Source organism: Aethalodelphis obliquidens, unplaced genomic scaffold (assembly GCF_003676395.1).
Source record: "Aethalodelphis obliquidens isolate GAN/ISIS:26980383/991018 unplaced genomic scaffold, ASM367639v1 scaffold22, whole genome shotgun sequence".
Lineage (NCBI taxonomy): Eukaryota > Metazoa > Chordata > Mammalia > Artiodactyla > Delphinidae > Aethalodelphis > Aethalodelphis obliquidens.
Window position 1 is genome coordinate 23538666 of NW_020837966.1, and position 13289 is coordinate 23551954.

Genomic DNA, 13289 nt, shown 5'->3' on the forward strand with positions numbered 1-13289 from the left:
GATATGTTCTGCACACAGAAATACATGGGAAATTGTGTCGATACTGTTTATTTTAAATTTTACAAGTGAAGAGAAGGATATATTTGTCATGCAGGTATGGAAAAGAAATCCTTTCACCAATTGACCCCTTATTTTAATTTGTGCCAAAGAAGAATGGATATTTTTAACAAAAAAAATAATTCACATACCATAAAAGTCACCCTTTGGAAGTGTAAAATTCAGTGAAAATATTTTTAAACACCAAAAAGTAACTTGTTTGTTTATCAACACCTTTTCATGTTGCTAACTGTGTTCTACATTGTCAGTGCGTTTAAAAAATGCTTTCATACTATTCCATTGATGGTATTCCAATATTTTATTTCGTTAATTCCATTTTTTAAGACATTTAGTATGTATCATGTTTTTGCCTTTAGATACAATATTTAAATGAATATCTGTGTAGCATAATCTATTTTTAAAATAACCATCCTTATTACTTTATTATGCATTCTTATGCATGAATCACTGTCCCAAAGGTTTACACATTTTTAACCTAAGGGGAATAATGTTATAGTCTTAGATTCCATTTTCAAAACTGTCAGAGACTTCTGGCAAAAATGAGAAAATACACATTTATAAAATAGATGAAGTGATGTTAGAAATATGAATTTATGTTGATTATTTTATAATATGTAGAGAATAGGTACCTTGTAATATCCAATAATACTTTAGAGCCCAGTATTTAATAGTAAAGGTTATGTATGGTGTTAGGAGAGTTAGGATGAATCTAAATTTTGGCTCTGCCACTAACTAATTGGCTGATCTTGAGCAAGATCCTTGTTTGACTAAGTTCTACTTTTCTCATGGACAATATGAATAGAAAACAAGGCCATTTCTGGAACATAACAAGCCCTCTAAAACCTGTAGGGGTTTTTTGTTAAATCTTAGTAATAATAATCATAGGCATATAGTTAATATTGAAATACATGCTTTCCAAAGATAAAGCTATATTCTGTAAGCCTTCTTTTTATATTATGCTTAACACGAAGGATCTCTTGGAACAAATCCAACCACTATTTTACATTCTTTTTTCATGAGCCAGTTCTCCAAGTGATGAATGCAACTTTTGTGAGTGAACTATTAGGAGTTAATATAGCAAAAAGGAAAGAAAAATTTTAAATATGGCCTGATAACTTTAATATGCGTGAAAAGACATGCTTTCTAATACAGAAACAGAAAACCAAAAGAAGATAACAGATTGATATGAAAATATTACTTCATGAGATGAAAGGATGATGAATGTAAAAAGAAACGCAAGGAAACAAAAACATACTAGATGACTTAGAACACCATCAGAGGCAGGACTGAAAAGAAATATCAGTGCTGTAAACTAAGTCAATGACATAGGGACATATGTTGGCCACTACTGTATTTAATTTTTTAAAACCTATGTCTATAATGCAATTGGCTTTTAATTCAGTTATTTTAGATTATCCTTATCTCAGTTTGGCATTAGAACTATGTGACTTCATAAAATGAATTTATAAATGTCCCATTTTCCTGTAAATTCTGGAAAAACTCATATAAGATAGACTCTGAAATTTTGGTAGAACTCACTTCTGAAGCCACCTGAGGGTGATGATTTTTCAAGCGGGAAATTTTAGACCATCACTTCACTTTATTTATTTTTATTTTTGGCTGTTTTGGGTCTCCATTGCTGTGCACGGGCTTTCTCTAGTTGCGGTGAGCAGGGCTACTCTTCATTGCAGTGTGCAGGCTTCTCATTGCAGTGGCTTCTCTTGTTGTGGAGCTTGGGCTCTAGGCGTGCAGGCACAATAGTTGTGGCTCGCAGGCTCTAGAACGCAGGCTTGGTAGTTGTGGCAAACGGGCTTAGCTGCTCCACGGAATGTTGGATCTTCCAAGACCAGGACTTGAATCTGTGCCCCCTGCATTGGCAGATGGATTCTTAACCGCTGCACCACCAGGGGAGCCCACTTCAGTGTCTTTTATAGGTTTTTATTTGTTCAACATTCTATTTATTTGGTGGTTAAATCTGGTAATTCACAATTTTCTAGAAGGTTATCAATGTATTCTAGGGGTTAAAATTTATTGGTGTAACTAACTAATCAAATATTTAAAATTTTAATATATACTGGTTTTCTTTCCTTTCTGCACTCTGCAAAATATTCACATCTGCTTTTTCTTTTCCCTTGATGAGTCATGTCCAAGGTCTGTCTATAATACAGTATTCATAATCATCTCTTTTGCTTTTTGTCATTTCAAGCTATGATATTAATTTTTGCATTTACTGATTTTTTAATATTTTATATAACTTTAATATTAGCTTTTTTGATATTTGTTTTGTTTGTTTCCTTCCCTGTTGTTTTCTCTCTCAGTTTTAATATAAAAGTTTAATGCAAGGGGAGCCTTCAATATGGCGGAGGAGTAAGACATGGCGATAACCTTCCTCCCAACAAATACATCAAAACTATACCTACATGTGGAACAAATCCTACAGAACACCTACGGAACACCAGCAGGAGATCTCAGACTTCCCAAGAGGCAAGAAAATCCCCACATACCTGGGTAGGGCAAAAGAAACAACGAAAAACAGAGACAAAAGAATAGGGATGGGACCTGCATCTCTGGGAGGGAGCTGTAAAGGAGGAAAACTTTCCACACACTAGGAAGCCCCTTCACTGGTGGAGACAGGAGTGGGCAGGGGGGAAGATTCGGAGCCACAGAGGAGAGCACAGCAACAGGGGTGAGGAGCGCAAAGCGGAGAGATTCCCTCACAGAGGATCAGTGCCGACCAGCACTCAACAGCCTGAGGCTTGTCTGCTCACCTGCCGCAGTGGGTGGGGCCTGGGAGCTGAGGCTCAGGCTTCAGAGGTCAGATCCCAGGGAGAGGACTGGGGTTGGCTGCGTGAACACAGCCTGAAAGGGGCTAGTGCACCACAGTTAGCCAGGAAGAGGTCTGGGGAGAAAGCCTTGAACTGCCTAAGAGTCAAGAGACCATTGTTTCGGGATGCGCAAGGAGAGGGGATTCAGAGCACAGCCTAAATGAGCTCCAGACATAGGTGTGAGCCGCAGCTATCAGCGCAGACCACAGAGACGGGCATGAAATGCTAAGGCTGCTGCTACAGCCACCAAGAAGCCTCTGTGAAAGCACAGGTCACTATCCACACCTCCCCTCCTGGGAGCCTGTGCAGCCCGCCACTGCCAGGGTCCCGGGATCCTGGGACAACTTCCCCGGGAGAACGCATGGCACACCTCAGGCTGCTGCAACGTCACACTGGCCTCTGCCGCCGCAGGCTCGCACCGCATTCTGTACCCCTCCCTCCCCCCAGCCTGAGTGAGCCAGAGTTCCCTAATCAGCTGCTACTTTAACCCCGACCTCTCTGGGTAGGGAACAAACACCCTCAGGTGACCTACACGCAGAGACGGGGCCAAATCCAAAGCTGAACCCCGGGAGCTGTGCGAACAAAGAAGAGAAAGGGAAATTTCTCTGTGCAGCCTCAGGAGCAGCGGATTAAATCTCCACAATGAACTTGATGCACCCTGCATCTGTGGAACACCTGAATAGACAATGAATCATCCCAAAATTGAGGCAGTGGACTTTGGGAGCAACTGCAGACTTCTGGTTTGCCTTCTGCATCTAATTTCTTTCTAGTTTTATGTTTCTATTAGTTTATTATTTAGAACTTATTAACACTGGTAGATTTGTTTATTGATTTGGTTGCTCTCTTTCGTTTTTTATTTTATTTATATATATGTTTTTTCTTTTTTCCTTTTTCTCTTCATGTGAGTGTGTATGTGTATGTTTCTTTATGTGGTTTTGTCTGTATAGCTTTTTTTCTTGCTATTTGTCCTAGGGTTCTGTCTGTCTGGTTTTTTTTGTTTGTTTGTTTGCTTAGTATAGTTTTTAGCTCTTGTAATCATTGGTGGATTTGTTTTTTGGCTTGGTTGCTTTCTTCTTTCCATCTCTCTTTTTTTAAATTACTTTTTATTTTTTCATTTTTAATTTTTTTTTCCATTTTAAGAACTTTTAAATTTTATTTATTTATTTGTTTACTTACTTACTTACTTATTTTTCTCTCTTTTCTTCCGAGCCATGTGGCTGACGGGGTCTTGGTGCTCTGGCTGGGTGTCCGGCCTGAGTCTCTGAGGTGGGAGAGCCTAGTTGAGGACATCACTCCACCAGGGACCTCCAGCCCCATGTAATATTAAACGGTGAAACATCTCCCAAAAAACACCATCTCAATGCTAAGACCCAGCTCCACTCAACAACCAGCAAGCTACAGTGCTGGACACCATAGGCCAAACAACTAGCAAGACAGGAACACAAACCCATGCATTACCAGAGAGATTGCCTAAAATCATAATAAGTTCACAGACAAAACACAGCACCGGACATAGTCCTGCCCACCAGAAAGACAAGACCCAGACTCAGCCACCAGAACACAGGCACCAGTACCCTCCACCAGGAAGCTTACACAACCCACCGAACGAACCTTACCCACTGGGAGCAGACACCAAAACAATGGGAACTACAAACCTGCATCCTATGAAATGGAGACCCCAAACACAGTAAGTTAAGCAAAATGAGAAGACAGAGAAATACACAGCAGATGAAGGAGCAAGGTATAAACCCACCAGACCTAACAAATGAAGAGGAAACAGGCAGTCTACCTGAAACAGAATGCAGAGTAATGATAGTAAAGATGATCCAAAATCTAGGAAATACAATAGAGAAAATACAAGAAACGTTTAACAAGGACCTGGAAGAACTAAAGAGCAAACAAACAATGATGAACACCAAAATAAACGAAATTAAAAATTCTCTAGAAGGAATCAATAGCAGAGCAACTGAGGCAGAAGAACGGATAAGTGATCTGGAAGATAAAATAGTGGAAATAACTACCACAGAGCAGAATAAAGAAAAACAATGAAAAGAATTGAGGACAATCTCAGAGACCTCTGGGACAACATTTAATGCACCAACATTCGAATTACAGGGGTCCGAGAAGAATAAGAGAAGAAAAAAGGGACTGAGAAAATATTTGAAGAGATTATAATTGAAAACTTCCCTAATATGGGAAAGGAAATAGTCAATCAAGACCAGGAAGCACAGAGAGTCCCATACAGGACAAATCCAAGGAGAAACATGCCAAGACACGTATTAATCAAACTATCAAAACGTAAATACAAAGAAAAATATTAAAAGCAGCAAGGGAAAAGCAACAATTAACATACAACAGAGTCCCCATGAGGTTAACAGCTGATCTTTCAGCAGAAACTCTGCAAGTCAGAAGGGTATGGCAGGACATATTTAAAGTGATGAAAGGGAAAAAAAACTACAACCAAGATTACTCTACATAGCAAGGATATCATTCAGATTTGATGGAGAAACTAAAAGCTTTACAGACAAGCAAAAGCAAGAGAATTCAGCACCACCAAACCAGCTCTACAACAAATGCTAAAGGAGCTTCCCTAGGCAGGAAACACAAGAGAAGGAAAAGACTTACAATAACAAACCCAAAACAATTTATAAAATGGTAATAGGAACATAAATATCAATAACTACCTTAAATGTAAATGGATTAATGCTCCAACCAAGATATAGACTGCCTGAATGGATACAGAAACAAGATCTGTACATATGCTGTCTACAAGAGACCCACTTCAGACTTAGGGACACATAAGACTGAAAGTGAAGGGGTGGAGAAAGATATTCCATGAAAATGGAAATCAAAAGAAAGCTGGAGTAGCAAGTCGCATATTAGACAAAAATAGACTTTAAAATAAAGACTATTACAAGAGACAAAGAAGGACACTACATAATGATCAAGGGATCAATCCAGTAAGAACATACAATTGTAAATATTTATGTACCCAACATAGGAGCACCTCAATACATAAGGCAAATGCTAAGAGCCATAAAAGGGGAAATCGACAGTAACACAATCATAGTAGGGGACTTTAACACCCCACTTTCACCAATGGACAGATCATCCAAAATGAAAATAAAAAAGAAAACACAAGTTTTAAATGACACATTACACAAGATGGACTTAACTGACATTTACAGGACATTTTATCCATAAAAAACAGAATACACTTTCTTGTCAAGTGCTCATGGAACATTCTCCAGGAGAGTTCATAACTTGGGTCACAAATCAAGCCTTGAAAAATTTAAGAAAATTGAAATCGCATCAAGTATCTCTTCTGACCACAATGCTATGAGACTAGATATCAATTACAGGAGGAAATCTGTAAAGAATACAAACACTTGGAGGCTAAACAATACACTACTAAATAACCAAGAGATCACTGCAGAAGTCAAAGAGGAAATCAAAAAATACCTAGAAACAAATGACAATGAAAACACGACAACCCAAAACCTATGGGATGCAGAAAAAGCAGTTCTAAGAGGGAAGTTTATAGCAATACAATCCTACCTCAATAAACAAGAAACATCTCAAATAAAAAACCTAACCTTACACCTAAAGCAATTAGAGAAAGAAGAACAAAAAACCCACAAAGTTAGCAGAAGGAAAGGAATCATAAAGATCAAATAAGACATAAATGAAAAAGAAATGAAGGAAACGATAGCAAAGATCAATTAACCTAAAAGCTGGTTCGTTGAGAAAATAAACAAAATTGATAAACCATTAGCCAGACTCATCAAGAATAAAAGGGAGAGGACTCAAATCAATAGAATTAGAAATGAAAAAGAAGTAACAACTGACACTGCAAAACTACAATGGATCATGAGAGATTACTATAAGCAATTATATGCCCGCAAAATGGACAACCTGGAAGAAATGAAGGAATTCTTAGAAAAGCACAACCTTCTGAGACTGAACCAGGAAGAAACAGAAAATATAAACAGACCAATCACAAGTGCTGAAATTGAAACTGTGATTAAAAATCTTCCAACAAACAAAAGCTCAGGACCAGATGGCTTCACAGGTGAATTCTATCAAACATTTAGAGAAGAGATAACACCTATCCTTCTCAAACTCGTCCAAAATATAGCAGAGGGAGGAACACTCCCAAACTCATTCTACGAGGCCACCATCACCCTGATACCAAAACCAGGCAAAGATGCCACAGAAAAAGAAAATTACTGGTCAACATCACTGATGAATATACATGCAAAAATCCTCAACAAAATAGTAGCAAAGAGAATCCGACAGCACATTAAAAGGATCATACACCATGATCAAGTGGGGTTGGCCCCAGGAATGCAAGGATTCTTCAATATATGCAAATCAATCAATGTGATAAACCATATTAACAAATTGAAGGAGAAAAAACATATGGTCATCTGAATAGATACAGAAAAAGCTTTAGACAAAAATTCAACACCCATTTATGATAAAAACCCTCCAGAAAGTAGGCACAGAGGGAACTTACCTCAACATAATAAGGCCATTTATGAGAAACCCACAGCCAACATCGTTCTCAATGGTATAAAACTGAAACCATTTCCACTAAGATCAGGAACAAGACAAGGTTGCCCACTCTCACCACTGTTATTCAACATAGTTTTGGAAGTTTTAGCCACAGCAAACAGAGAAGAAAAAGAAATAAAAGGAATCCAAATCAGAAAAGAAGAGTAAAACTGTCACTGTCCGCAGATGACATAATAGTATACATAGAGAATCCTAAAGATGCTACCAGAAAACTACTAGAGCTCATTAACGAATTTGGTAAAGAAGCAGGATACAAAATTAATGCACAGAAATCTCTTGCATTCCTATACACTAATGATGAAAAGTCTGAAAGAGAAATTAAGGAAACACTCCCATTTACCACTGCAACAAAAAGAATAAAATACCTAGGATAAACCTACCTAAGGAGACAAAAATCCTGTATGCAGAAAACTATAAGATGCTGATGAAAGAAATTAAGAATGATACAAACAGATGGAGAGATATACCATGTTCTTGTATTGGAAGAATCAACATTGTGAAAATGACTATACTACCCACAGCAACTTACAAATTCAACGCAATCCCTATCAAACTACCAATGGCATTCTTCACAGAACTAGAACAAAAAAAATCACAATTTGTATGGAAACACCAAAGACCCCGAATAGCCAAAGCAATTTGAGAATGAAAAACGAAGCTGGATGAATCAGGCACCCTGACTTCAGACTACACTACAAAGTTACAGTAATCAAGACAGTATGGTACTGGAACAAAAACAGAAATACTGATCAATGGAACAGGAGAGAAAGCCTATTGTCACCTTATCTTTGATAAAGGAGGCAAGAGTATACAATGGAGAAAAGACAGCCTCTTCAATAAGTGGTGCTGGGAAAACTGGACAGCTGCATGTAAAAGAATGAAATTAGAACACTCCCTAACACCATACACAAAAATAAACTCAAAATGGATTAAAGACCTAAATGTAAGGCCAGACACTATAAAACTCTTAGAGGAAAACATGGGCAGAACACTCTATTACATAAATTACAGTAAGATCCTTTTTGACCCACCTCCTAGAGAAATGGAAATAATAATAATAAAAAAATAAACAAATGGGACCTAATGAAACTTAAAAGCTTTTGCACAGCAAAGGAAAACATAAACAAGACCAAAAGACAACCCTCAGAATGGGAGAAAATATCTGCAAATGAAGCAACTGACAAAGGATTAATCTCCAAAATATACATGCAGCTCATGCAGCTCAATATCAAAAAATCAAACAACCCAATCCAAACATGGGCAGAAGCCCTAAACTGACATTTCTTCAAAGAAGATATACAGATTGCCAACAAACACATGAAAGGATGCTCAACATCACTAATCATGAGAGAAATGCAAATCGAAACTACAGTGAGGTATCACCTCACACCAGTCAAAGTGGCCATCATCAAAAATCTAGAAACAATAAATGCTGGAGAGGGTGTGGAGAAAAGGGAACCCTCTTGCACTGTTGGTGGGAATGTAAAATCATACAGCCACTATGGAGAACAGTATGAAGGTTCCTCAAAAAACTAAAAATAAAACTACCATACGACCCAGCAATCCCACTACTGGGCATATACCCTGAAAAAACCATAATTCAATAAGAGTCATCTACCACAATGTTCATTGCAGCTCTACTGACAATAGCCAGGACATGGAAGCAACGTAAGTGTCCATTGACAGATGAATGGATAAAGAAAACACGGCACATATATACGATGGAATATTACTCAGCCATAAAAAGAAATGATATTGAATTATTTGTAGTGAGGTGGATAGACCTAGAGTCTGTCATATGGAGTGAAGTAAGTCAGAAAGTGAAAAACAAATACCGTACACTAACGCATATATATGGAATTTTAAAAAGCTGTACTGATGAACCTAGTGGCAGGGCAAGAATAAAGACGCAGACATAGAGAATGGACTTGAGGGCACGGGGTGGGGAAGGGGAAGCTGGGATGAAGTGAGAGAGTAGCAATGACATATATACAGTACCAAATGTAAAACAGATAGCTAGTGGGAAGCAGCCGCACTGCACAGGGGGATTAGCATGGTGCTTTGTGTCCACCTAGAAGATGGGGAGGGTGGGAGGGAGATGTAAGGGGGAGGAGATATTGGAATGCATGTATATGTATCGCTGATTCACTCTGTTATAAAGCAGAAACTAACACACCATTGTAAAGCAATTATACTCCAATAAAGATGTTAAAAAGGTAAAAAAATAAAAATAAAAAGCGTACATTAAAAAAAGAATTTAAGATAAAAAAATACAAGTTTAATGCATTTCATAACTGAATATCAAGTTTCAGGGTTTTTTCTTTAGTGTATTCAGAGTTATTTTTGTCAGTGACAAGTACTAAATGAATTGCATCTGTCATTTCTCTACTCTGTGTCTTCACTGTCAGTCAGCCTGAAATAGTTTGTGTTTTCTCTCTTACCCTAGTAATTATTTTTTAAAAAATTATATCTAATTTTATCTATTATTTTGTTATTTTTCTCTAATTTTACTGCAGTGTGGTAAAAGAACGATAATCAGTAGTGGAGCAGCTTTTGTTGTTGTTCTGTTTTATTTTGAGTCTTTGGAATTCACCAAGGCTTTCTTTGTTGTCTAGCAAATGCCTGACTTTTCTGTGAATGGGCCATGGGTGTTCGAAACATAGTTAAGTTTTCTCTGTTGTACACAATGATTTCTCTCTGTGTCTTTCTGTCTATATATCTACCAACCAAGAGTGATACACACAGACCAGATGACACAATTAATCATGTTATTTGTACTTTGTATCTGTGCATAGTTCTATTTGATCATATCAGGTTCCAAGCGGGATTCACTATTATAACTACTGAACTATAATTATTGATTTTGTCTCTCTATATATATATAGAATTTTAGCATATAATTTGATAGTTTATCTATTTGGGACTATATTGAGATAGGCACAGTAGTGTGCTAGAGACAGTTCATACCATCTCATGAGAGCCAGTTGTTAATTATCAGGAATCTTGTGAGCCAGTGGTCAAACCTAACCATTATTAAATATTAAACTATATTAACTTATGATTAAATGTATTATAGTAAAAGATAAACATTCAAAATTCATACTTCCTAACTATTCTCCTACATTTATAAGAGAAATAATACTTTTACGATGCATTGATCCGGCAGACCCCAATGTATTCAAATGGTCAAATTTAGCATCACTAACAACAGAACAAACTAACAGTAGGTACCTCTGCGGTGATACAATAGAAAGTAATCAACAATACCTACGTGAAAGCATCTATGTCTTTACACTGCATCTAATCTTGAGAAAACAATCAGACAAATGCAAACTGTTAGACTACAAGACAACTAGCCTAGATTTTGAAAACATCAACCTAATGGAAAAAGGAAAGAAAACTGAAACAGAACTGTTCTCAGGTGAAGAGATTAAAAAGGCACGATAAACAGCAGCAAAAAACGATGTGATTTTTGATTATCTAAAAAGAGAAGAGAAGAGAAGAGAGGAGAAAAAAAGAAAAGAAAAGGACAAAGTAGCAAGCCTGAAGGGCTCACACTAACCAATCCTGACATAGGTATAGTAATAACTGATTCAGGTCAAGAACACTTTTGAATACTAAAACCAATGAGTGTAAAGTTTTTGAGAAACAAAATATTTACAGGGTTGCAAAGATCAACCCATACACTACTAATTAATTCAATTTGCTATAATCTATGCTCTTGAGGCTATTTCTATCTATTATGTCTGTATGATGGAAATGCTAAGTATTGGAGGGTTATTGCACATCCCTTCCCAGCTCTATGTTCAGTGACATCATGATGATAGCTTAAAATCATCCATAATGGAAGTTTTTACATCATCAAATTAACAACTGCTACACATCGGGGCTTGATTTATTGTTTTGTTGATTATCTAGCCTTACATGTAAATTGCAGATAATATTTTATGAATGTTAAATTTCTTGGATGTGACAATAATATTGTGGTTATGTACGACAATGTCCTTCTTTTGGGAAAGATAAATGCTGAATTATTTTCTGGTGAAGAGGCATGATGTTTGCAATTTTCAAGTGAGTCAGTAAAACAAACACACTTTTATCTTTTGCGTAAAATCCCCCCCCATCACGCACACAGACACATACACACACACAGTCTTTGAGCTTCAGTATAGGAAACTACCCTATAGCTATGCTTCATCTCTCTCTTCAGCTGTGTGGAAACTTCTCCTTAAGGGAGAGCGCTACCAGCCCATGACCATATGACATCTTTTTCAGATTTAAAAGTTTGCACCACTCTTATATTCAAACAATCAGCATATAGTAAGTGATTCATACCATATGGTCTCAATTGTGAGAGAAGAGCATAGTACACCAGGATGAAATGTATAAGCTAAAAGATATTAATTATAGTTATTTTAATTTTGAGATATAAATTATACTCAGTAAATTACAAGCATAGTAAGTGTACAGTGTGATGAGTTTTGACAGTTGTATATACCAGCTCAAACAAGATACAGAAAATGTCTATCATTCCAGAAAGTTCTCTAGTTTGGTTCTCAGTCAATCCTCTTCTTCTTCCCTAGCCCTCTGTAGCCGTCTCTCCTAGGTGACTTCCACCAGTAAAGATTATTTTACCTGTTCTTGGATGTAATGTAAATGGAACCACATAGCCTGTACTTGTTTGTGTCTGTTGCTTTCAATCAACATAGCATTTCTGAGATTCACCCATGTCAGTTGTATGTATCAATGTACTGCTCCTGTTTACTGTTGTATACCATTCTATTATGTCAGTGTAACATAATTTTTAATACATTATCCTATTGCTAGACATATGTATTTATTCTAATTTGTAATTACTGTAAATAAGCTGTCATGAACATTCCTATACATACAAGTCCTTTTGCTGGCAGGCTCCTAATAAATGTACGGAATAAGCAAAGGGCATTGAATGACATCAGGCATATCCCTCAGCATCTTAAATATCACACTTTCATTTTGCTATCAATTTAATACAAAACTCATGCACAACTAGACTGTTCTGAGCTTCATTAATAATGTTTGGTGGTTATCAGGTGGCATGAAAAAAGTCAATATACCTTACATAGTCTCCCAGCTTTCAACTAGACAAAAGTAACACTTTTTCCCTTCCTTGCTGATTTTTTTTGGTAGCACGATATCATTGCAATGAAATAGAAAAAAGTGGGAACTGGATTACTCTGGATTCTTTTTTATACATAGTTACAACCTAACACTTCCAGCATGTATTTTTAAGTCCTTTAGAAATGATTCTGAACCTTATTATCAGATATTTCAGGAGGCTTATTGCAACTGACCAACAAGCCTCATGAATTTAGCTCTCCTTTGCCGTGATGGCATCAATATGAATAACACTTTTTTGTCAGTAGATGGAAAACAAATATTCTCTAAGAAAATTCACCTATACATCTTTTCTAAAAGATTTACTCAGTAATCAAACACAAAGGGAATATTTTTAAAACTACACTGGTTCCAGCCTTGAATGCTCACTCCTCGTGGCCTACTTCTATCTTGTGTTCAACACTTCCTAGTATCAGATCCTCCAAAAAGGATTTCCTGACCATTCTGCCTCACTCAGTCAAATTTCTTGCTTCCCAGTATCAGCTGGACCCTGTCAATACCTTAAAATAGCAGCTATCACAGAATGACATTCTCTATTTAAATACCTCTCTCCCAAAGAGAATATAACTATCAGAGGGCAGGAATTGGGTTTTACGTATTCACTTCACTTCAGAGAAAGTTGCTGATCTGAACTCACTCATTCATTTCTCACATGAAGTTTGTATTATAAAT